Source organism: Palaemon carinicauda, chromosome 22 (genome assembly GCF_036898095.1).
Source record: "Palaemon carinicauda isolate YSFRI2023 chromosome 22, ASM3689809v2, whole genome shotgun sequence".
NCBI lineage: Eukaryota > Metazoa > Arthropoda > Malacostraca > Decapoda > Palaemonidae > Palaemon > Palaemon carinicauda.
The window spans coordinates 7009126-7035872 of NC_090746.1; the positions used below are offsets into that span (position 1 = coordinate 7009126).

The following is a 26747-nucleotide window of genomic DNA, read 5'->3' on the forward strand; positions in this document are numbered from 1 at the left end:
ACGTGTGGCTGACGTAGAAGGTCTACCCTTAGAGGAAGACTACTGGGAACGTCTTCTAACCATCGAAGTATCTCGGTGAACCATTCTCTCGCGGGCCAGAGGGAAGCAACTAACGTCAACCTTGTCCCTTCGTGAGAGGCGAACTTCTGCAGTACCTTGTTGACAATCTTGAACGGTGGGAATGCGTAGAGATCCAGATGTGACCAATCTAGGAGGAAAGCATCTATATGTATTGCTGCTGGGTCCGGGACTGGAGAGCAATAGATTGGAAGCCTCTTGGTCAGCGAGGTTGCAAAGAGATCTATGGATGGTTTTCCAAAGTCTCTTGCACACATCCTTGTGGAGGGTCCATTCGGTTGGAATTACTTGCCCTTTCCGACTGAGACAATCTGCTATGACGTTCAAGTCGCCTTGGATGAACCTCGTTACTAGGGAGATGTCTTGACCTTTTGACCAGATGAGCAGGTCCCTTGTGATCTCGTACAACGTCAGTGAGTGGGTACCTCCTTGTTTGGAGATGTACGCCAAGGCCGTGGTGATGTCCGAGTTAACTTCCACCACTTTGCCTCAAAAGAGAGACTTGAAGCTTTTCAAGGCCAGATGTACTGCCAACAGCTCCTTGCAGTTGATATGCATGCTCCTCTGACTCGAGTTCCACAGTCCTGAGCATTCCCGACCGTCTAGTGTCGCGCCCCAGCCCACGTCCGATGCGTCCGAGAAGAGAACGTGGTTGGGAGTCTGAACAGCCAGGGGAAGACCCTCTCTTAGGTTGATATTGTCCTTCCACCAAGTCAGACAAGACTTTATCTTTTCGGAAACCGGGATCGAGACCGCTTCTAGCGTCTTGTCCTTTTTCCAGTGAAAAGCTAGATGGTATTGAAGAGGACGGAGGTGTAGTCTTCCTAGTGACACAAATTGTTCCACGGATGACAGCGTCCCTACCAGACTCATCCACAGCCTGACTGAGCAGCGTTCCTTCTTCAGCATCTTCTGGATGGATAGCAGGGCTTGATCTATTCTGGGGGCTGATCGTCTTGTTGTTCAGCAACGTCCTCATCAGAGGGTTCCTCATCCGAAAACTGATGAGGAAACGGCAACGGAGTGGGCAACGTCTGGCTTGCTGAGTCCGGTCGCACTGGTGCATGCGTGACGGAGCCGGACGCAATATCATGGAACTGCTGCACAGTCTGTGAACTGTCAACAACCATGGGTGCGCGAGGAAGCACAGCGTCAACCCGAGACTGTGTAGACCGTCTGGGTTGTGCAGTCAACACCCTACCGGGTTGCTGAGGTTGACGCACTGCGTCAAAACAAGTCACCTCTGCTGGTTGTTGAACGTCCTGAACGGCAACAACCACCTCCGAGCGTCGCTTAACGTCAACGTGCGGCTGGCAACCCACACTGGGTCGCATCGGTGGAGGAACCACCTCAACTGGCAGACGCGAGTAGGTTACCTCAGCGTTAACAGGGCGCACAACCGACCGGTTGAAAGGTTGTTGGCCAGAAGGTTCGGTAGCAACCTTCTCCGCATTAAAGTCCTCTATCAAGGACGCAAGCTTGGACTGCATGTCTTGCAGCAAAGCCCATTTAGGGTCTACGGGAGCAGGTGTGGCAACAGACGGGGTTAGCGACTGAGGCGGTACCGTTTACCATCCCTGAAAGCCTTGTTATGCGTGACATAATTGTACAGCAAAACTTCAAAGGCTCGAAAACAGCTGTGAAGTTGACCTGTAAACAACTTGGAGCGTCTCCTGGCCAGGCGCCAGGGAGAGTCTACGAGAATTGAGAAGTCTATCTGGGCAGAGGCATGAACTCCCAAGCCGAGAACTTCTCTCGTGTCATATCAGACTCTCGCTCTATAAACCAGTTTAAAAGAAGGGAAAGCAAAGGCTGTATCCCCCAAACTCCTCCTGGTGAAAAACCAGTCGCCTAGCCAACGTAAAGCTCTCTAGGAGAGCGAGAGAGCACTAGCTTAAAAACAACGGCTTCGAAGTAGCTAGGCCTAGTGTAAGCTCTGACGTTTAGGCGAACGAGGAGCAGCAGTTACAAAAAGATCCGGACAAAGATCCTTAAAAAAATCATCATGATTTAATTAAAGTCCATAGGAGGCTAAGCAGCTTTAGGCTCCTCTCCATCTGACAGAGTCCTCAAGGGAATATCAGTAGGAGGGGGAACAGCAACTTCCTCATCTACAGGAACCTTGTCCGATAAAAGCTGAGTCTCAAGCAAGGGAGAGACCTACCGTGGTGGCAATGCTTTACAAGCAGAGTCCACACTCACTGGTGCATTAGTAGCGGACCAGAACGCAACGTCATGTAACTGCTTGACAGTCTGTGAACTGTCAACAACTGAACTGTCAACCACAACAGGTGCGTGAGGACGCACAGCGTCCACTCGAGACTGCTTTGACTGCCTAGACTGAGCAGTCAAAACAACTCTAGAATGCGGAGGTTGACGCACAGCGTCAAAACAAGTCAACTCCGATTGTTAGTGAACGTCTTGAACGTCAACAGGAGCCTCAGCAAGTGGCCTAACGTCCAAATGCGGCTGAAAAACCACACGAGACCGCATCGAGTGTGGTTCTAAACAACCTGACTGACGTGACTAAGCTACGCCAACGTCAACAGTAAGCACAAAGGAACGTTAGGTTGGCTGAAAGCCAGGATATCGATGAGATAAACGGCTAGAATCAACGGACTAATCGGCAGAATAGTCTTCCATAAGGGAGGCAAGCATATACTGCATGTCTTGCCATACAACCCATTAAGGATCAACGGAAATGGTTGTGGTAAGAGACGATCGTAACGTCTGTGACCGCAACACTTTGCCTACAAAAAAAGACTCTCGGAGTCTGTGTTACGCTTTTGTTAGGCGGCGAGCAGTTATCCGATGACTGCATAGGGTCAGAGCTGTCCTAATGGTTGTAACCAGGACGCTGGACCTGTCCTGAAAGGACTGACTTTCGCTTAAGGGCTTCGAAACCTTGTGACAGGTTTCTTATGCGAAAAGCCTTCGGATGACGAGGAGAAACAACGTCTCTCTCGTCTTATGGTAGGGGAGATCTTGGTAAGATACACCCGATACCATAGAGGGAAAACGTCTGTTCGTTGGTCAAGGCCTCTCGAACCCATAAGTCGTTTGACATTACTTCTCCCATGGGCTTGGGAGCATGTAAGAGGTCCCGGACTAGGTGAACGACAGGCACGAACAGACGAACCCTCGGACGCAACACTGTAACACTTTGCGCATATCACTTTATCACTTCGATTTTCTGTTTTGCACTTATTTCACTGAAATTTTTACTGATTTCTACCTGAAACACGCAATTCTACCCTTCATTAAAAGGTAGTAATTGCGAAATCAGTCGTATAATGCAAGCTCATTAATACCAGCAAAAAACAGAAAACATATTTAAAGATAAAAAAAATCAGTGGCTGGGAAAGAGACTAAACACTAGTTCATATAACTACGTTTTCAATCTCTCACCGCACATAGCCTGGGGACGAGAATAAAAAACTAAAACGTTTTATCCTTCCTCCCCGTACAGCAACTAGGGACGAGAGTAACACGAGAACAACGTTACCCGCTTGAACGGAACGTTTTCTCTCCTCTCTCTCCCTCCGTCTCTATCTCTCTCTCTCTTTCTCTCTTGATTTCGCACCTAAGAGAAGAGCCCAATTATATTTCGTCAAAAAAAACATGTTATTCGACTAAAGGAAAAAACTGAAAGGTTTTTCAAATAAAAAGTTCCTTTAAAATAGAATTTAAAACATTTAAGCTAAGAAAGAATGAACAAAACGTCAGAATCGATTTACTCTTACTGCAAAGTGAAACCGTGATACACTCTCTCTCTATCGTAACGATAGAGCACATGTTGAACGTCCTGAACGTCAACAACTGCATAGCATAAAAAAACTAAACGTTAGTTCATCTTTGAAAACAGTACGAAGACTATCAAAGAAATTCTTTCATAAAATATTACATTTAAAAAGTTTTAAATCCTTAGCTCTTTAAAAGCTAATTACGATATAAAGGGCTCAACGTTGATTAACTTCGGTTTCCAAGTTAGGACCGCCTACTCTCAGGAAAGGTCTATATAAACAAAACATTAAAATTATTTTTATATGTTTATCATAAATGGAAAGTTAATCGAAGAGGCCTAATAAAGGCGGAGAGATATAAAATATATAGAGGAAAATCTATAACGTGATATAATTACTAAAAGCCTAAACACACTTCCGCTAAGGGAAGGGTCGGCCATTTAAAAGTGAAAGAAAGTCCATACTCTCTTTGTCACCATAATTAAATCTATCCAAAACGAGTTCAAGATTTAAGATGAAGATAAAACACCTGCATAGCGAAAGCTCAAAACTAGAATAGTGTACTTCACCAATTAGTTGTGAAAACAAATCCAGTTTAGCAACAGCGAATAAGCACGTCTTGTCGGGAGCACGACAGAGAGAAAATTGAGTTCTTTGTTTACATTGAGTACTGGGTATCTGGACGACAGATGGCGCTGTTGGGCACACCCGCAACCTGTGTAGCGATCGCTGGCGAATTTTACCTTAGAGTTTTCTGTCGAGCAACAGAGTTGCAGCTATTATAATCACCGGCTAAGTTAAATATTGAAAAAAAGTATTGTAAAAGACTTGGGTAATGTTCAAGAAAAAGACTTGGGAGACTTATGGAAGCCATTTTCAAAATCCCATGAAGGCCCTTCATCTAAAGCTTGGACACAAAAACCTGCAGAAAGATAGTGATGGAACAGATGAGGATAACAAACATGGATCCTGGGAAAGGAAAAACCAACTGATAATGAATAAATGATTGTCCCCATCATTCAATATGAAGAATAACTCAGTTCAGGCAATACACACAGTTATTAAGCAGCATACGCACAGCTTTTCATGCAAGTACCTGTGGATTCCTTAATATAACTATTGAAAATCATCAGTTAAAAAACCACACATGCACACATATATACAATACATTAAATATCAAAGTAATAAATAACAATGACGTTCATGATAGATGAGACAGATCTTGTAGCTGCACGATTCTTGATGTAATTATTTATGGATTCTTGATGTAACTATTGATGGATTCTTGATGTAACTATTGATGGATTCTTGATGTAACTTTTATGGATTCTTGATGTAATTATTCCTGATGTAATCATCTACACCACAAATCATCAGTGATGTTGGCAAAGTCTTCAAATTCATACTGAAGTCGATCACCTGAAAAATAAAAACATTTTAGTCACGTTTTTAAGAATATTTTAAGATAATACATATAAAAGCAATATACAGTACATTACTGAACTTTATATTTTTAATAATATTTTAATCATTCTTCAAGCCTATTTAAATAATTCTGAACTTTTCAATGTATTAATCTTTATAAAAAAATCATTATATTTTTAAAAAGTTTACCTTGCTTTCCATTTCACTTTTATTCACCACCAGCAGATGGAGAGCTTAGGGCAAACCTATCATTTAAATTTGTGGCATATTTTAGGAACATAACTAATTACTTAGACAAAATCTATGCTTATACATGTGTGACAGAGTATTCCTTTTAATATTAAGATGTACTTGTGAGTATCCAAGTGTCAATTTAAGGTCCTTGATGCTGTGCTTTACCTATTTTGCAGTGAATAAAGTCAACAGCTCAACGTATTGAGTTGCAAATCTAAGCGAACAGGAAAATTTTTCTTTTGTTTATATAGTTAAAATTTATCATGTGAACCATTTCTAAGTCCAGACATAATAAAACCAGCGAAACTAACTTTCTGGATACAAGCACTAACTTCTCAAATCAAAAGGCATTACTATGAAGTACAAAACACTTGTTTGTACCTTGCAGACAATAAAAACACAACTCAGATTGTATTCTAATGGTTTGAAAGAAATGCAGACCATAATAAGAAAAACATCTTGGTAATAAATCAATGTTTCAAATCATAAAAACCATGATTTTCTGATATGTATTTAGTCAGTGCTAGTTAGGAATAAAACCATTACTCTGTGGTAGCGGTGCAAGAATACCACCATTTCCCTGTGGTAAGGATATAAGAATCCCACCACTCTAAGTCCTGTGTGTTGTATAGTGACCAAAAGGACAGTTCTTATCTCGCAGTCTTGTTTTTAGCAGAAGGCTACTAGGCCTACTGCTAATAAATGTAGAAACTCCTGCCTAGCAGTTGGGCTATTTAGTCAAAGATTAGGCCCACCACTAATGACTGTGGTTGACTGCAAGGGGATGCGACTGTAAAAGCCCTCACCAAAATTATATACAATAAGTGACCCCCTTAATGTAGGGATAGTGGTGGGAAAGAAGAGCAAGAGATTAAATCACATGACACAAGAAATATCAGCTAATTAACAGTCAAACAGAAAGGGGACATGTAGAAATACAGAGTGAACGAGGACCTCAAAAATCACAGAGATACTCTGGATAAATATAGGAAAAATAAAAAATTTTAAGTAATTTTTATTTTTCCTAACATACTTACCGAGAACTACTTTCTTAGGAGTTACCTGTAATCTCCTCTCTACCGACCAGAGTTTTGTGTAGGATACCCTAAAACCCGTTTTCTTTGGAGGGCTATCTCGGGCGTAAGAGAACGTGCCCCGAGGGTAGCTTTTGCGCTAGGTCGAGGTCCGCCTGGGTCGTGACCGTCAGTAAGTTCATCGGATGTTGCACAATCCTCGCAAGGGCAGAGAGGCACTCGGGGAAGGAAGGGAGGGCCATTACCCGAAAGTAGTTCTCGGTAAGTATGTTAGGAAAAATAAAAATTACTTAAAATTTTTTATTTGTTCCAACACGAATACTTACCTCGAACTACTTTCTTAGGAGACTTACACTTTAGGAGGCGGGAGTGCCCTTCTGACTATCAGACCCAGTAAGCAGAAGCCAAGAGGCCTAGGTATAAACGAAAAATACTAGGAAAACGGACGATAGGGTAACTACACGAAGAGCTCACGTTAGTGTCCAAGTACTCACCCTTTGAAAAACTTCTTCTGATGTTGAATCCAGTAACGTAGTTGAGGAGAAACGTGTCATCCAATGGTTACAAGAGGGTTCTCTCCAATAAGGATAGGGAAAAACGGGGAATAGGGTGAAAGGAAACGAACCTGTGTCTCCTGGTTTGCTATCCACGATTGATCCTGGGGCTTTTACCGTTAAACCACTTGGAGAGCGGAGATGACTGTTCCAATGGAGAACCCGTCTAAGGACTTCCTCGAGTAGTCCTTGAGGTAATGGGCAGTAAAGGTTCACTGGTTAGACCAGGTACCCGCTCGAAGAATCTGACCCACTGCCATGTTTTTCTCAAAGGCTAAGGACGTACTCAGACCCCTGATGTCATGGGGTTTGGGGACACCTGGCAAGGCCAGAGCTTCTTCCCTGTAGGCCCTGGCAATAACCTGCCTCAACCAGAAGTAAATGGTGTTCTTGGATACCTGTTTCTTAGTAACACCCGTGGAGACGAAAAGGCTCTTGATGCCTGGCCGGAGATGAGCCGTCCTTTCAAGGTATTTCCTAACGGCACGGACCGGGCATAACTTCAAATCCTCAGCCTTCCCCGTCCTAGGTATGGCTGGCAGAGAGAAACCTTCGAATTTAGGGTCCCAGACAGCTGGATTCTGGGTCTTTGCCACAAAAGAGGGAACGAACTTGAAAGATATTTCTTTCCACCCCCTCGAATGAGAGACGTCATAAGACAGCCCATGGATCTCCCCTACTCTTTTAGCGGAAGCCAAGGCTAGCAAAAAGACTGTCTTGAGAGTGAGATCCCTGTCTACTATATCTTTCATTGGTTCGAAGGGGGGGCCACTTAACATCTTCAGGACCCTCACTAAGTCCCACTGAGGCACCCTAACTGCCTGTGGGGGGCAGGACTGCTTGAAGCTTCTGACAAGCATCGAGATGTGCCTAGAGGAACCCAGGTCGATGCCCTTCAGGAGGAAGACTTGACCCAAGGCGGCTCGTACTCCTTTTATGGCTGGGATTGACATTCCTATTTTGTCCCTGAGATATACCAGAAAATCCGCTATGTCTGGGACCGAGGCTTTGAGGGGTTTAATGTGCTTCGAAGCGCACCACTTCGTGAAGGAGGCCCACTTAGCTTGGTAGACCGCTGCCGACGACCTTCTCAGGTATAGTGACATCCTCTTAGCAGTAGCTGATGAATACCCCTCCTTCTTCAGGAGTCGCTCGATAGTCTCCAGGCGTGAAGACGCAGACTGTGGGTTGTCGTGAAATCTGAGAAAATGAGGTTGTTGTAGAAGGTCTGCCCTGTCGGGGAGTGGCCACGGAGGTTGACTCGCCAGGTCTTTTAGGTCTGCGAACCACTCTCTCTCCGGCCACCAGGGCGCTACCAAAGTCATCCTTAAGTTCTGGGCAGTCCTGACTCTGTTGAGTACCTGCCTTATCAACGTGAAGGGGGGAAAAGCGTACACGTCTAGGTTGTCCCACCTGTGCTGAAAGGCATCCTCCAAGGCTGCCTTCGGGTCTGGGACAGGAGAACAATACACGGGAAGTTGCGCGTTCAGTTTGGTTGCAAAGAGGTCCAACACCGGGGAACACCAACGTTGGATGATGAGCTTGGCTACTTCTGGAAGGAGGGACCATTCTGTCCCTACTATTTGACCCATCCTGCTGAGACCGTCGGCCAGCACGTTATTTTTCCCGGGGATGAACCTTGCTAATAACACAACCTGGTTCGTTTCTGGCCAATCTAGAATCTCTAGGGCGAGATCGCACAATTCCCTTGACTTCAGACCTCCTTGTTTCTTTATGCACGCTACCACTGTGGCGTTGTCGCACATCAACGCCACAGTGTTTCCCCTTAGTAGATCTACGAAGTGTAGGCAAGCTTTCTGGACTGCCTTCAACTCTAGGACATTGATGTGTAGGTTCTTTTCCCCGTCCATCCAGGTTCCTCTCGCTGTCTCGTCGAGGAGATGGGCTCCCAACACCTGGTTGGAGGCGTCTGTGAACAGAAGTAACTCGGGAGGGTCGTTCGCGAAGGGCATCCCCTTGAGCGAGTTCGATCGGCAATGCCACCATTCCAGGGAGGGCATTGTGTTTGGTAGGACTGGGATTAGTTCTTGTTGCGAGTCCAGTTGGCACCAGAGGTTCTTCAGGTTCCATTGGACTGCTCTGAGCCTGATTCTCCCCTGGGGAACCAGTTTCTCCAACGACACCAGATGCCCTATTAGTCTTTGCCAGTCCTTCACTCTCCTGGGTTGCCCCGACAGGAACGGACAAAGGATCTCCCTCAGATTGCTTATTCTGTCTTCCGAAGGAAATGCTTTTCCCAGAAGGGTATCTAGTGTCATCCCCAAATAGATCATTCTGGTGGAGGGGGATAGGTTCGATTTTTCCGGGTTGATCACGATACCCAGATCCTTGCAAAACTGGAGAAGTTTCATCCCTTGCTCTTCCAAGACGTCCTTCGAGGAGGAAAGAAGCAACCAGTCGTCCAGGTACAGGATGAGGCGAATGCCTCGTTCGTGAGCCCACACTGAGACTGTCGTGAAGACTCTCGTGAATACCTGGGGCGCTGTTGACAATCTGAAGCAAAGGGTCTTGAATTGCAGGATCTGGGTACCCCATTTCACCCGGAGAAACTTTCAACTCGAGGGGTGGACCGGAATTTGGAAGTAAGCGTCTTTGAGGTCTATGGTCATCATGTAATCTTTCTCTCTCAAGGACAGCATGACTGACTTCGGGGTATCCATTTTGAAGTCTGTCTTCCTTATGAATTTGTTGAGGGCCGACAGATCTATAACCGGCCTCCACCCCCCTGTCGCTTTTTCCACCAGGAACAGACGACTGTAGAAACCTGGACCTGGGTGTAGGATCTCCTCCATGGCTCCCTTCTCCAACATGGAGGACACCTCCTCTTGAAGGGCGGCTCTCTTCAACGGATCCTTGGGAACCAGCCACTCCGACCGGCTGGCCGGAATTAGAGGGGGGGGGGGGGTTCCGCTAAGAACGGAAGCCTGTAGCCCTCCTTCAGTACGGACACTGTCCAGGGCTCTGCTCCGTGAGCTTTCCATGCTTGCCAATATAGTCTGAGGCATCCCCCAACCTGAGGCTTGGGCAGGGATAGGGGGCCTCTCACTCTATCTCCTCCTGGAGGAGCGGCCTGAACGGCCTCTCCTGGAGGACGAATAACCTGTTCTAAAGGAGGCTGAAGCTGCTGGGGCTCCTCTACGGGGGGAGCTGAGGCGCTGAGGCCCAGGAGGAAGAAGGAGCCTCTCGCTTCGCCATGCTAGGAGAGGCCTGAGACGTCGCGGCACTGTCTGAGACTGACCTCTTGTAGGGCGGGCTCCTTACTGGCGTAGGCCTGGGCGTGTTTAAATCTTTCCTCTTGGACACTTTCTCCATGATAGTTTCCAAGTCCTTTAAGGGGAACAAGGAGTCACCCCACAAAGGAAGGCTCCTCATGGCCCGCGCCTCTCTGTCTGGGACCTTTCGGGACACCTTTGCCAGGACGGTGTCTCTCTTGCGAAGCACCCAATTCGCGGTCAGGGCGAGGGACTGGTAAGTCAGGAACTTAAGCGTCTTGCCACCGGAGGTGATAAGTTCCCTCAGGAGACTTTGCTGTTCCGGGTCTGTGGGGTCAAAGGTAGCTTGCACCCCTACTAAGGTGGAAGCCCACCAGTCTAGCCAAGAGGAGACGTGTACCAGGTCCCTAGACATTTCCTCCATCATCGCAGCCACCGATGGAGAAAAACAGACTGGGGCTGAAGAGGCTCTGTCTTCCGAGACGCCCTGTCCCAGAATGTCGAGAGAAGGTTCTACTCTGCAGGCTCCCGGCCGGCGTTCTTCTGGTACATAGACCTTGCTCTGCGTTTTGAGCCCCTGGAGTAACTTAGAAGAGTTCTGAGTCTTGGGGGCTTCGGCATTACCTGCCACCACTCTATCCACGTGCTCCTGTCCCAGGACGAGATCCCGGGCTACAGGAAGGGCCAGGGAGGTTTTTGGCTGGGCAGGGGCCTGCATCAGCCGGATAAGGCTGGACCTCCAATAGTCTTCGTCGGTAGCTGTCGGTTCCTCAATCTTGTAATGCCTCCTGATTAGGCCAATCACTCTTCTATAGGCCGAGTCCTCCGTCGGGGAACCCTCTCTACCGTCGACCGAGGCTTCGGCTTGAGCCCGGGGAGCCGGGTCACCGGGCACCCCCACCGGGCGCCTTGGTCCTGGCACAACAGGAACTCCCCTGCAGAGGTACTGGTCCTCCCCGGCGGAGGTCTCCGCACCAGGGGCGGGGTTTAGGACAGGCATCGCTGAACCGGCGAGGACTAGCGTCCGATCCAGTTCCCTGGAGGACGAGGACGCGGTTCCCGTGGGCTGACCCGACAGCGGGAACCGTTCCTTAAAGTCCGAGGGCCGCACCAGCTGGGCTGGTTCGGCCAGGCTGCCCGTTAGGAAGCGCGGTTCCCCCCGCTAGGCGGGGTGAACCGGCGGCTTCGCGGTCTTACACCTTCCTGCCGAGTCCTTCTCGCGTTTCTCCCTGCGAGGGTCATAACTATGCTTGGAGGATGGTCTCCTTGGCGAGAACTCCCTGGACCGCCGGTCCGGGGAACATTGTATCTCCGACTCACGGGGTACGAAAACCCAATCGCCATCGGGTGACCTACTCCTCCTATGTTTCCTTCGTGGAGAACGGGAGCGCCTCCTGCTGTACCTGGAACGTGACCTTGAGCGGGAACGCCTGCTCCTGGACCGCTATCTCCGAAGCCGATGTCTTCTTCTGGCTTCTTCTCCCGACGAGAAAGACTCCTTCGAAGAGCCTGACGTCACTGTACCTACCGTACGGCGGGCGGGAGCGGGGGACTTCGCGACTCGTTGTGTACCCGAGGTAGAGGGTTGCAGGAAGGCTTCAGGGACTTCCGTGAGAGGGGTTGGAAACGAGGGTTGGCGCCCAACACTAGGGAACCAGGAATCCAGGCCCTCTTCCATCCGCATAGGGGACCTACCTGGTGTCTTAGGAAGCTTCCAACCGAAGGCATCACTCCCTGCGGAACCTAACTTACCCTGGTTATCGCCGCCTGCCGAAGAACCTGAAACACAGGCCCACGAAGGGGGCGAAGACACAGAAATAACATTGTTACCCCACAAGGGGTCATCGGAGGAAACGTGCCCCCCAAGCACAAGGGCCGAGTCTCCAGAGCTCCCCGACACAGCACTACCGGGCTCCTCACTAGCCCGAGAAGGCCCCGCAACCCCCACTTCACCTTCACCAGACTCCTGGGGAAGAACGCTCGGTTCTTTCCCCACGATGGACTTACCTCGTCCCCTACTCTGGGTAGGGGAAGGAGAGACAGAAGCCCCGTCGGACCGTTCACTGGGCGACGGTAGCGGCGAAGAAACACTAGCTTTCCTGGGTGAACGCTTCGACGCTTTCCTCTTTTTCGTGCCGTAACGCACCCACTGAATATCACTCCAACCAACACACTCGAGGCACGTATCCGACGACGAACAAACTTTGCCCCTACAGGAAGAGCAAAGGGTGTGAGGGTCCACTTCAGGTTTGGAGAGGAACGCTCCACACGATTTTCCGGCTCTAGGCCCAGGACACCGGCGGATCTGCTCCATAACGCACAAACACGAGACACAGGAACGCAGGGAATCAAAGGAATACACTTGGGAAGCACAAGGAAGGGTAGTGAACACACAGGAACACAAGGGATGAGCACAAGTTACCACGCGGTAAACACGCGGCGCACACAAAGGGTCGAGAGAGAACGAGAGCGACGTGTTGACACGGCGCGACCAGAGAACTTACTGACAGTCACGACCCAGGCGGACCTCGACCTAGCGCAAGAGCTACCCTCGGGGCACGTTCTCTTACGCCCGAGATAGCCCTCCATAGAAAACGGGTTTTAGGGTATCCTACACAAAACTCTGGTCGGTAGAGAGGAGATTACAGGCAACTCCTAAGAAAGTAGTTCGAGGTAAGTATTCGTGTTGGAACAAATACAAATTATTTCTAGATGTATTTCTTTTTTTTTTTTAATTTTGATTGTAGATTGCATTTGCTTTTTTTATACGTTTAATTTGTTTATCTTCAGTCCCTTACTTAAAATTTTTCTTTTATTACAGAGTGAAGGTGCTCTGCACCCAGCATGGATTATAGGCTAGAAATTGCTAATAAGATGGTAAAGATTGTCAAAAAAAGAGAAACAGGTTCACTACGATAAATTATCTGAATTAAAGATAGGCGGCAAGAGTAATTAGGACTCCCCTTTGCTTTTGATGTCCTTTTAATTTCAAATTAGTTGTCATGTAAGGGATCAGAGCTTAAATTTGTTAAAAAAAAAACTGAGTATCCTGCCAATGACAGGGCACTGTAGAGGAATTTGAAAGTGCTAAGTTTGACTTCGCTGATAGTGTTGACTGTTTTATTACCAAATACGGTTATACCATTTCTGTTGGTGTTTTGATTAATACTGAACAGGGTGCTAGGTGAGGGCAAGCTACAATTTACTGTAGGGGAATTTTTAGGACATTAGTGCAGTGGCCACTTTAGTGAAAGAAAACCCTATGGTTGAGTAGATATTCAGAGATTTTTGTTCAGACTCTTTTCACTCAGTGTGTGGATCTTGAACTGCAATGTGGTGGGGTTCTCCATTAAGCTTGATGATTTCTTGTGGGAACTTTGACCATGATTGTAGCTGCCGGGTGTGGCTGCTGAAAACATTTTGTATCTAGACGTTTATTGTAGCAGTAGCGTTGCTTGGTGAGATAGTTGGACCACCCAGGAAACAGCAACGTACACACTGTGGTGTTCATTAATGTACTATAATATATAGATGTTTGTAGCATGGCTATAGAAAGTTACTATACTGTATTTGACGGGCTATTTAGCTGTCCCCTCTCGGTGTAACACTCAGGATTGTAAGCTTTGTCTTTTTTATTACAATATTTTGGTCTTTCTGATGTAGAGGTGAGAATGTAGAGTCAGGTCCGATATGCAACCTTGCTTTAAAATCCCTTTGATCTTGGCATAAGCTTGTTTAAATTGCATCTGAATTTAGCTGAAATAGATACACTGTTAGATGGGCCTTTGTTTATACTTGTATATCTAGATTAAACATTTGGAGGATTGATTCCTATGAGGCTCTGCCTGGATAGATCTATGTCTCTGCTTATGGTTTTTGAAGACCTGACTTTTCATACTACAGTTTTGTATTTTTTTTTCTCTCAGGAATGAAATAATCTTTTTCCTTTTTCTTATAAACTGTAAGTTTTTCCTTCCCCTGCTATGTCCCCTTCTCAGGCACTAATTTATTTTTTCCCTTTATTATTGTTTTTTTCCTCTTTTTGTTTCCTCTACTAATGTTTAGTGCTTAAATAACCTGAAATACAGCTGCCGCTATTTAAATTTGATTCCATGCATGCCAGTATCAAGTGAGATGGCTTACCTCTAAATAATATTACACAACTACAGTTCTAGCTGGGTCCCCTTTCCCAGTATAAAATCAAGGGGTGGTGCCCAGTTCTCCATTCTCTTGACCTGTTACCCAGATTTTTGGGTATTTCACCGTTTTACCTTTTCGTGTAGTGAACGTTGGAGTGTGGTTAGCATTCGGACACTAGGCAGTCTGCGTGCTACATCTGACCACAGTCCGAAAACCACTACAATGCTAATCTGGATTTGGCCTGAGAAAGACACTTGGATCATTGTGGGAATTCCTTAGTGGATCTATAGATATAGAATATCAACAAACAACATTTATGACCAATTTTCAAAACGGAGAGCACTTCACTCCCTCCTGTGAGATTCAGAAGCTAGCATAATACAAGAGATTTCCGTATAAAGACAATTATGACTAGATCTAAAAAGAACTTTGCAATGCTCACTCCATTTACTTTGGCAAAGAAATTACAGTAATGCCTCTTCCTGTATCGCTAACTGGTTCTAAGACTCGACATATGTGGATTTTTGCAGTGCGAAGAATTTTCACCTTATAGAGTGACTTATAAGTTTCCTATACATGTTCTAAACACGATTATTACACGTATTAAGCTTCCACATAAAGTACACTACTGTAATGTACTTAATTATTATCTTTTGACTTAGAAATATTATCTTTCTATTTGATATCTAAGGAGAGAGATGTACAGTCAACAGTCAGAACAGATGTAATGAGGGGCATTACTGCACTAGGAGGGAAGGCTACTAAAGATATGAGAAAAATTGTTGCATCTACTTTGCACGAATCTTCAGTACGACCAAAAATAAAAAAAACAACACAACGTTCAATTTGCAAGTGAATCATCCAACGTGAGGCTAGCATTCCTGTTTCCTCAAGCTCATAACTGGAAGAACTTCAGCCCACTTTTTACTGCTGTGGATTCAAAGTTATTTCTAAGGAATTTATAGTTCTGTTCCATCTTAATTACTAATTTGATCATGCCCTTGTTTTAGTCCTCTAGCAGTCAGCTGGCAAGTACTTTTTCAATTTGCCTCCACTGATACAATATTCTGAAAGTTTTCTTGAAACTTTTCACCAGGACAACACTCTCGGAATCTTCTGTTGACCTGGATATATGTGGCCTATCCCCAAATGTACCCCACAATCTCATCATTACTATTATTACTATTATCATCATTATTATTATTACTATTGTTATCATTATTGTTACTAGCTAAGCTAAAAACCTAGTTACAAAAGCAGGATGCTATAAGCCCAAGGACTCCAACAGGGAAAATAGCCCAGTGAGGAAAGGAAATGAAGAAACTGACAGAATAGTGCACCTGAGTGTACCCTCAAGCAAGAGAACTCTACCCAAAGACAGTGGAAGACCATGGTACAGAGGTTATGACACTACCCAAACCTAAAACAATGGTTTGATTTTGAAGTGTCCTCCAAGAAGAGCTGCTTACCATAGCTTAAGTTGTAGCAGTTAAGTCCTGTATCTTCTACACCTTTCAACATTAACACAAACACCTCAAGTTAGAGTGTCCTATTCTTGCAGTAAAACTCATCAAGTTTTCTTGATACGTTTAAAAATTTGGCAAATCTTTGTTCTTCACCTGACAATTGGCAAAAAATATCTCTACAGGAAGGAAAGGAGCTGCTGTGGCAAACTTGCACTCCACCTCAAACTTGCAGTGAATGTTTTTTGTAGAACAGTCTGACATGAGTCTGTTTAATGTTGTTACTGATCATAAGATATTCTATATTCTTCATTCATTACATTTCACATATATTTTCTCTATTTCCTTATTACTTTTTCCCACTGGGCAATTTTTCACTGTTAGAGCCATTGTGGGGCTCATAGCAACCATCTTTTCCAAATAGGGTTGTAGCTTAGATACCAATAATAATAATTAACTAACAATACCACATCCTTGCTTTATCTAAACCTGCCACTACTGGTCAAGCCTTTTCCTATAGTTTTCTTGATCTTTAGACTTGATACTTGCTAATTCCAAACACATCCAACTCTGAATATCTACATACCAGGAAAAATCTCTAAAAATAATTCAGGAAATTATGGCAAACAGAGAGGGCCAATGCAGATAATGGATTTTCTACCCCTTTTCAAGTAAACAATTCCTCAAGCCACAAGGATCCCCTCAGACATCTCAATGCAAGAACCTCTATGAATTGTTGGAGACATTCCCCTCGAAGACTCATTCTCGGTTTCCCTTTGACTTAAAATCTAGTCCTCTAGGGACTGTGTTAGTGTTACTAAATACCTGTAAAACAATTCTTATATTCCTTCCTCAGACAATTGTTCAAACAAAGGTTGTGTCTATTCTACAAACAGCTGTACAAAGCGGAATTACCCTTGCTTTAATATTACTAATTATGATTTAGACCTTCTTTGGGAGAGAACCAGTTCAGCCATCTCTCTCAGGATGTATTTCAAAACCAAATTTACCACAATACCTATAGAACTTGCTCTGGAATCGGTTTTCTTTTTGTCATAAAGACCATCGTCTGCAGTCATATTCTATCGAGGTGTCAAGATAATATACAAGGCCTATTACCAAACGTCTTCTATTGCACTTACCTCTGTATATTAGCCTTCCTTTCAGACATAAATGCTGAAGCTCTTGATAAGTCAAAGTCATTAACTCAAGACAAATTAATGACATTAAAACTGTCTCAAGTTGATGTGCTTACCTTTTTATTTGTATTTTTTTAATCATGAGTCACAAATGTAAAATACACTAGAACAATGAGATTAATAAGGAAGGTTTTCCCAAAAACATGTAGCACATTTTCAGCTTATCCAGAAAATAACTTCCATGGTATTTTCCGTTTATCTAGAGAGAGAAAAAGCAAAGACAGTGAGTGTCGAGTCAACTGACATGCAAATGGGGCTTTCACACTTCCTGACAACAGTTATAAGTACCTCGTTCAAGGACGATAATTTGTATTTGCGTTTGAACATCAAAGAAGGTGAACAGCAAAATGAAAGACAGGAATTGCAAACGGAGGTCAAGCAGACTATCAAAAAGTGGGTGAAAAGAGGTATACTGACAACACTAAGCAGCCACAAAGAGCAAGGATCGTCACTTACCTTTCCCTTGACGTTTTCGAGAGAGGAAGGCAAGACCACGGAGAGAGAGAGAGACGAAAGTGGTGTCTGTCATTGGGTAACTGAGGGTTTTCAGTCTATCTTAATCCTCCTGGATGGCTACATCGAAAAGTCCTTGTGCTTACAAAATTGTCACGGTAATGGCGCAGTTGCCAAACACCTGCAAGAAACAAGGGGAGATCAGTTTGAGAAACAAGCGATTCAAAAGATTCTTATTCTGTACTTTCTTTTTAAATTATCAACTTTTCCTTTTTATAATAATTCTTTTAAATCAAATCTAAACACAAGAGAGGCCTACTTATCTTAAATGATACTAAGAACAATAATAACAATATTATGGCTACAAATATAAAAATCATATCTTGTAAAATTCATTGATCATTCATAGAACTGGGTGTTGGAGCCAGGAAAGTCCTTTGGTGCTGTGGTCCTTCTGGGAGAAAACATAGTAAGTAGAATAAAAGTTGAGATGGAAGAAATGAAGCTAGATTGGGGTAAGGTAGAAATTTAAAAAGGAAGAGAAAGATATGTATAATTTTTGTTAGGAAATGTACTGTAATAACATAACCAACTTCTGGATAAGAAATACATCAGCTGAGAGAGAGAGAGAGAGAGAGAGAGAGAGAGAGAGAGAGAGAGAGAGAGAGAGAGAGAGAGAGAGAGAGAGACTTATTGGTGTGGGATATAAGGAGACAGGTCTTACCCATGGCACCGTCGCCGACCATGGCGCATTTAATTGTGTGCATTTTGCTTTTCTCTTGCGACTCCTAATTGTGACCACCTGTAAGAGAAGAGGGAAAATGAACAAGTGTTGCCATATCAGGACTGGAAAATTCTTAGGTTAATCTTAAAGGTATGACCTGAAATACAGTAAGCATTGTCATATGAAACTCCTGGTATATACCTTTGTTGTTTTGCTTCAATGCCTTTTCTGTCGTATACTGAAACTGAGCTAAAATGTTTGATACACTTTTAAATATTTATAAAGCTGTCATTTATTAATATACATTTATTTTTTGTACTGTAGAGAGGAGTACTGTCTTGTATTAGGTGTATAAAATTACCAATGGCCTCTTTGGGTACTGCAGTTAAACACATATTTCGAAGACTGAAAATCTTGACACCAGTGGAATAAAAGTGAACAACTGATTCTTTTATGGAACAATATTCATGACCTGTACAAAAAGCTTGCAATTACTGTATGCATAAGACATTCAAAAATTACTTTTTATGTAGGCAACAGACACTAAATATATGAGGAATTTATGAAAACTTAGAAACTACTGTATATTTAATGCTGAGATTTATTAGAGATAATGAATAACCTGGACAATATTACAAATATTGTAAATTTTTAAAGCAATTTGTACTTTTCCTAAACAATGCAAACAGAAGATCTCTAATGTGAGTAAGATTCTAGCGTAGCTGGAAGCAGCCATTAAGCTTTTAACGAGGTAAATAGATACCTTACGGGTGGAGCAACCCCTACTTTGATCTTTGATCTAGGACAGGGGGAGCAACCACACACTCACCCCTCACACACTAGGTACCCACTTAAGACTTTCACCTACGGCAGGAGGTGATACTTAAAGGTGACAGGTTTGTATGGTTAGGAGGAATACAAAATACTGTACTTTAAAAATGTTGTGATTAGCTCCTACACAAATACAAACCATCATTCTTACTTACAGGAGACTTATCTTCAAGAGAGAGAAAGTCCTAAATCCAAAACCTACTAGTTAACTGAAAAGGAGAGAAAGGTATGACTCTTATCAACCTCCCAAATTCCCTAAGCATGAAGACGTTGCAGATTTAGGATAGGTCCCTACCAGGATGATGGTAAGCAGCCGTGGAAGAATCTATATCCGTAAGGATATGTTATCTAGATATATTGTCATTATGAGAAATGGGTTTACATTTCACTCATACCTCATCTAGGAAGACAGGGGAGACGATATCTGTCCAGAAGGTGTTCAACTTACAAACATTCGGAGATACAAACCCAAATCCAGCTGAAATCATAAATCTCAGATATTTTGTATCAAAAGTTCATATACAATGATAAGAAAAAGAAATTTTGTAATAAAATATTATATCATTTAATACAAAAAAGTAAAATGCAATTTGCAATAACCTGGTACAGTATCTATTTCATATGAAAAGGGACTATTTGTTGAGTTTTGCAGCTGAAAATCATAGGCATGGGAGTTAGGTTAGGTTAGACCTACCTTAGAACAGAATGTATTAGAATTCAACTTACAAACAGCTTCCTGGAACCTACTATGTTTGTAAGTTGAGGACCTTCTGTACTTCAACACAAAATTTATCTGTGAAGAAAATTTACTCGGTCATGAGGCTTGCCTGCAGTTAGCATCCCATCTAGCATACAATGGTGCGACTGCTTCACCTCAAAGAGGAGAGCAGCCAGACATTCTATTTATCCTTCTGGAAATATGTTGTGACCAATATCTTAAGATGAGATACTTCTTATCCTGTGATTGAGCTGTTTGCAACAAAACTACTTGAGTAGCTATCGCAAGACCAAGAAGAAGGTTATCCAGGGTTCTGTGGGTAAACTCCCATTGGTAGTGGGCAGCAAAGGTTGCCTGTCGTACCAGACTCCTGCCCTCTGGACTAGAGCCAATGACAGGTTCTTTCTGGAGACTAGGGTTGATCTGATATCCCTGTCTCCATGCGCTCCAATTGGTATGGTCCTAGTGGAATCTCATTGGATCAGAAAATCTGAAGGTGTCCATGTCAGGAGAAGCAATTCTCTTGGATATCTTCATCTTTACCCTTTGGCATGGGGAGGAGTCTTTGGTGCTCCACATACAGACCTGGTTTCTCCTAAGAACATTGCTGTGTCCTTCCAAGATAGAGGAGAGAGACAACCCGCACCTTGCTTGTAAGGAAGAGACGGAGAAGGACATGAGATTGGAGTTGTGTCGGGCTAGAAGCCAGCTCTTGGACAAAATCTGCATCAAAAGGGAGAGAAAGGCATTCCTCCGTTGAAAATGACTGACATATGAAATGTCGAGTGCTACGCCCATTGTAATGCCAAGGCTAGGGCTTGTCAGTAATCTTGGGGGTCGAATCCTATCTGATGCCCAGACCTGAAGACTTTGCTTGGTGAAGTATCCTTTCTACGATATCACTACCAGAGGGGTAGCTATACCAGTACTTCAAAGAGGAGCTTCTGGATATCCACTCAAGGTAACCTGAACACCAATATTGTCTGTAGACCATTGAGTAATCAGTAAACCTAGTAAGAGGGTGGAGTGGCTAAGGTATCTAGAAGTAATTGCTGTATTGAGAGATGAACCCTATGTGTCCATCAAGTCGATGATAACTACTGCTTCCTTAAATAACAACTATGGTGATGATGATTAAATTAGTGTTGCTGTCGCTGATGCCATTGTGTGTGACTTTGCAGACCAATCCTAGAACCACAGACTACCGCACATCTGGCAGGTCCCGTCGGGGTTCAGTGGGAGGACTCCCATAGGATGACTTTGTCTTTGTTCCCTGTGTTGTTGTCTTGCTAGGATTCTTTCATCTTCTAGCCTTGTTACTCCCGCACTGCACAACGAATGCCACAGTGGTCTGTTGGAAGCACTGACTTCAAGTTCATCTGGATTAATGTTACAATTCTTATTTGTTGACTTCATGTTATTTTTATATCTCTTCATTTGACTCCCAGGTTTCAACGTTAATTAAGATGTCCATAGAAGACCTGACGAGAGAGGCAGTGTTCTGACATACGTATATGTCCAGTCCATCTCAACCGTCCCTTTGCTAGTGTGGCCTCTATACTGATTGATATGGCACATTGTAATATTTCTGTATGCAGTACTATCTCTCCATGTTATTCCAAGGATGCGCTGTAAGCATCTAACATGGAAGGCTTCCACAAGCTTTATGTCTCAACCATAGACAGTCCAGGATTCTGCAATATATAGTAGGGTGGAAAGACATACAGCATACAGCTTGCTTGTACAGCACATGTAAGTCATGAAGGTGGAGATTTTATTCTTAATTGCTACCAAGTGGCTTATCAAACCCCACTGGGAAGCCACAGCCTTCCTTGTACTTCCCATAGGTTGAGAAACAGGTGTTTCTTTCCATGAACCACATACCTGAAGTGTTCAGGTGCATCAGGTGTGACCGAACCTCCTTGGATTTGTCCGTGAACGGCAGGATCCCTGGAGGTGGAGTTCGAGTGGGACTTCCCTGGAGAGGATTAGAGAGGTTGGTGTCAACTGGCTACCAAGCCAGATCATACCATGTTTCCTAATCCACTGAAACTTGAAACTAGAAGGGAACATGCAGGCTGTTTGCCAGTGGTGCTTTCACCAATGGTTATCAAGAACATCCTGAGGTAGGAGAGTCCCTCTCCTACCTCGGGATGCAGTGGATGTAAAAGTTCTGACACGTAGCACTGGTTAAGTTCTAGTAGAGCAGGTTGGTCGATGTCTCCTCAGACTAGGCAAGCTCACTTGACCTGTCTTTCAGAGACTTCTTCCTTTTGTTCAGGAGTAAATGGTACTGTAGATCTTTCCCTCATTGGGAGGCTATCGGTAGGAACTGCTTCCTACTCTCCCAACGTGAGAGAGAGAAGTTGAACGTCCAGGAAGGGTGAAGAAGGACAGATCTCTTTACTCCTATTGGAAATAAGTATCCTTGTTCTCGTAAGAACCAAGAACAGGTAACGAGTGAGTGAGCTCCTGTACCGTGTAAAAATTTATCTACTCGGGGGTGGTTACGATCCTTGCATGTATCCTTCGCCTACAGAATGAGGGTTTACGTACTAGCCTTCTTTCCCAAAGTGGATTTCTTCTTGGTACTGTACAGTCTCCCTTACGCAGAGAGAAATGGTAGGAATCATGAGCACCTGGCTATTATTATTATTGGGTATTACAAATCCAAAGTTCTATATGTTGTAAATTTAAAAACTATAGGCACTTTTGCCCTTTTTACAAAGTGCCTCTTTAGCTAAGGAATGAAAGTTACACAATGTTTCAAAGGTGAACTAAAAACATATGAAAATCAAAAATTTTAAGTAATTTGTATTTTTCCTAACAATACTTACCTCGAACTACTTTCTTAGGAGTATCTGGGATCTCCTCCCAACCAACCAGAGTTTTGTGTAGTTTACCCTAGTCCCGTTTTCTATGAGGGGTAACCTCAGGTGGAGTGGAACATGCCCTGAGGCTATCCCCCAGGTCAGAGAGCATGCTTGCTCAGGTCTCGATCTCCAGTAAATTCTTGATAGCTTAGGTATCTATGAGGTCCAGCAAGGCACTCGGGGTAGGATGGGCGGGCCATTACCCGAAAGTAGTTCGAGGTAAGTATTGTTAGGAAAAATACAAATTACTTAAAATTTGTGATTTGTTCCAACACAGAATACTTACCTCGAACTACTTTCTTAGGAGACTTATACCTTAGGAGGTGGGAGTGTCCTTCAGGACCTAGAGACCGTGACGAGAATAGAAGAGAAACCTAGGTAGGAGATTAGGTTCTGCTGACCTCAAAGAAAACACGAGAAAAAAGGGAAAACTACGCAAAAAAAACCATCTTAGTGTCTATGTAACTCACTTCTGCAAGATCCTAGGAGACATGTCCTTCCAATGATAGTGTATCCCCTGGCAGTTTCAGGGGGCTACCCGAGCTATTTCTGGTAAGGGAATAGGGGAAGGAAGAACAAGGGGGCTCAGGAAGGAACCTGTGTCTCTTGGACTCGCTACCCGCAGTTAACACTGGGGCTACACCCTTAAACCATTTGGAGCGCGGAAATGACGGGACCGCGCGAGAACCCGCCCAGGGACTTTTTCGAGTAGTCCTTCAAGCAGTGAGCCGTAAAGGTCGACTGGTTAGACCAAGTACCTGCCCGCAGGCTTTGGCCCACTGCCATGTTCTTCTCAAATGCCAAAGAAGCATTTAGACTCCTAATGCTGTGGGGTCTGGGCTTTCCTGGAAAGGGGACCCCTGCACTACTGTAGGGCCTGACGATCATTTGCCTTATCCAGAGGAAGAAAGTGTTCTTGGAGACTGGCTCCTTCACAGTCCCGAGGAAAATGAACAGACTCTTGATCTCGGGATGAAGTCTAGCTGTCCTTTCTAAATACTGCCATACTGCAAGTCCCTCGGGTTGTCCGAGCGAGGGATGGCTGGTACTGGGAACAATTCCATTTTGGGGTCCCAAACAACTGGATTCTGAGTCTTGGCTACGAAGGAGGGTAAGAATCTGAAAGTAGTATCTCGCCAGCAGTTCGAGTGTGAGATCTCGTACGACAGGCCAGGAATCTCACCTACTCTTTGCTGATGCCAGAGCTAAACGAAAGACTGCCTTGAGGGTGAGCTCCTTGTCTAGAATGTCTTTTAGAGGCTCGAAGGGAGGATCCAAAATCAACTTCAAGTACCCTAGCCACATCCCCTGGGGCACTCTAACGGCTTGGGGGAAAAACGACTGCTCGAAGCTCTTGAAGAGCGTCGAGATCTACCTGGAGGCACCCAGGTCTATGTCCTTCAGGAGGAAGACTTGGGATGGACATGCCCACTTCGTCCCTAAGATAGACCAGGAAGTCTGCTATCTCGTGAATGGAGGCCTCTAATGGCCTGATGTTCTTCGAGGAGCACCCCTTAGAAAAGGTAGCCCAATACGCCTGGTACACCTCGACTGACGAACGCCTCAGGTACTCTGTCATCCTTGATGCTGTCCACGACGGAAATCCTTCCTTTTTCAGGAGACGCTCGATAACCTCCACGCGTGAAGGAGGAACCAAGGGTTTTCGTGGAACCTCTGGAAGTGAGGCTGCCGGAGAAGGTCTGGTCTGTCTGGAAGTGTCCCAGGTGTAAGGCATGCCAGTTCCTTTAGATCCGCAAACCACTCCCTCTCTGGCCACCAGGGCGCTACCAAAGTCACCCACAGGTTGACCGTCCGTCTCATTGGAAGGCATCCTCGAACGCTGCCGCTGGATCTGGCACAGGAAAAAAAAACACGGGGAGCTGTGCGTTTAGTCTCGTGGCGAAGAGGTCGAACACCGGCGATCCCCACTTCAGGGGGAGGGTTTTGACCACTTCTGGGTGAAGGGACCACTCGGGCCCTACCACTCGACCCTTCCAGTTGAGGCCGTCGGCCAGGACGTTCTTCTTCCCTGGAGAGAACCTGGCTGAAAATTTTAGTTTGTTGCACTTCAGCCCATTCTAGGAACTCCATCGTGAGATTGCACCGTTCCTTCGACTCCAGTCCTCCTTGCTCTTTCACGTAGGTCACCACCGTGGCGTTGTCGCACCCCGGATCCACGGAGCTTCCCTGGGGTAGATGGACGATCTCTAGGCCCGCTCTTTGTACGAACCTCATCTCCAGCACGTACATGTGCAGGTTCGTCTCCTCGACTTCCCATTTACCTTTTGCCATTTTTGTCGAGAAGATGAGCACCCCAGCTCTCCTTGGATACGTCAGTGAACAGGAGCATCTCAGGAGGGTTGGCAGAAAAGGGGACACCAGGACTATCTAGTGCGGGGAGTCCTATCAGTCTTTGAAAGACCTTGGCTCTCCTGGGTTGGCCCGACAGGAAGGGCCAGAGTATCTGTTTCAGGGTGTCCAGTTTCTCCGCGGAGGGGAAGGCCCTCGCCATCCGGGAGTCTAGAACCAACCCTAGGTAGGTCATCCTGGTGGAGGAAATCAGCCGAGACTTCTCCAGGTTGATGATGATACTCAAGACGTTGTAGAACTGCAGGAGCTTTTCGTCTTGATCCCTCAGTACTTCCTCTGGGACTGAAAGCAACAACCAGTCACCTAAGTACCGAACCTGGCGGACATCCTATTCGTACGCCCTGCCTGAAACTGTCGAGAAGACCTTCGTGAAGCCCTGAGGACTGTCGACAGTCTGAAGCATAGGGTTTTGAACTGCCATGTTTTGGTACTCCCATTTTTCCCCTAGGAACCTCCTGTTGGAGGGATGAACAGGGACCTGGAAGTAGACGGCTTTGAGGCCTATGGTCCTCAGCAGTCCTCCTCCTTCAAGGTCGCTAGGACCGACTTCGGAGTGTCCATCTTGAAGCCGGTGTTGTACACGAATTGTTGAGGGCTGAATGGTCTCCAGAACCCTGTCGCCTTCTCCACCAGGAAGAGCCTGTTGTAGAACCCTGGACTCTCCAGGGGTCTCTGGATGCCAACCACTCCGCCTGTTGATCTGGGATCCGAGGTGGAGGTCCGCTAGGAAGGGAAGCTTGTACCCCTCCTTTAGTACTGCTACGGTCCCCGGATCCGCTCCGTGGTCCCGCCATGCATGCCAATATCGTTTGAGGCATCCCCCCACCTGAGGCGCCAGCAGGAGTAGGGGGGCCTCCCCTCCTAACTCCTTCGAGAGCCGCGGCCTGAACGCCCTCTCCTGGAGTCTGAGTAGGAGGGTCTGAAGGTTAACTGAGGAGTCGAAGCTCCCCTACGGAGGGCAAGGCAAGGGAAAGATTACGTGTGCCAACTTCTACATCCGACGGGCGGACGGAGCCGAAGAGGCACTGGGCAAAGGTGCGGGGCTCCCTCTCCAGCGGCCACCGAGGCAGGCACTGGAGAGGCAATAGCCCCGTTCAACCCGCTCAGGGAAAAACCACTATGCCTTTGTCACGGATGGAGCTGTCATGGGCCTACCCCCTCCCAGGGAAATCCGTGGGGTTTAAGTACCATGCCATGTCAGCGGCCTCTTCTGATGCTTGGATGGGGCTGGCCGGGACAATGGCACGGCTGGCCCCATCACGGATGGAGCCGCCGGAACGGAGGTATCCGTCATGGGTGTGTCAGCGGCCACCTCCAATGCTTGGATGGAGCTGGCCGGGACGATGGAGCGGCTATCTCCATCACGGATGAAGCCACTGGGACGGAGGTACCCGTCATGGGTCTACCCCCTCCCGGGGAGATCCGTGGGGTTTAAGTACCCTGCCATGTCAGCGGCCTCCTCCGATGCTTGGATGGGGCTGGCCGCGATGATGGCACGGCTGGCTCTATCACGGATGGAGCCGCCGGGACGGAGGTAGCCATCATGGGTGTGTCAGCGGCCACCTCCAATGCTTGGATGGGGCTGGCCAGGACGATGGCACGGCTGGCTCCATCACGGATGGAGCCGCCGGGACGGAGGTAGCCGTCACGGGTGTGTCAGCGGCCACCTCCAATG

General features: G+C 45.8%; 1 long non-coding RNA gene across 1 annotated transcript in view; it reads right to left on the minus strand.

Moving 5' to 3' along the window:
* Positions 1-4634: 4634 nt before the first annotated feature.
* The window catches only part of LOC137615781 (uncharacterized), a 40267-nt gene continuing 18154 nt past the window's right edge, over positions 4635-26747 (minus strand). The window contains exons 2-4 of the long non-coding RNA XR_011039259.1: positions 18281-18358; positions 17560-17737; positions 4635-5240 (exon numbers count right to left, since the gene is read on the minus strand). This is a non-coding gene — a long non-coding RNA (uncharacterized lncRNA). The remainder of the gene's footprint in view (positions 5241-17559; positions 17738-18280; positions 18359-26747) is intronic.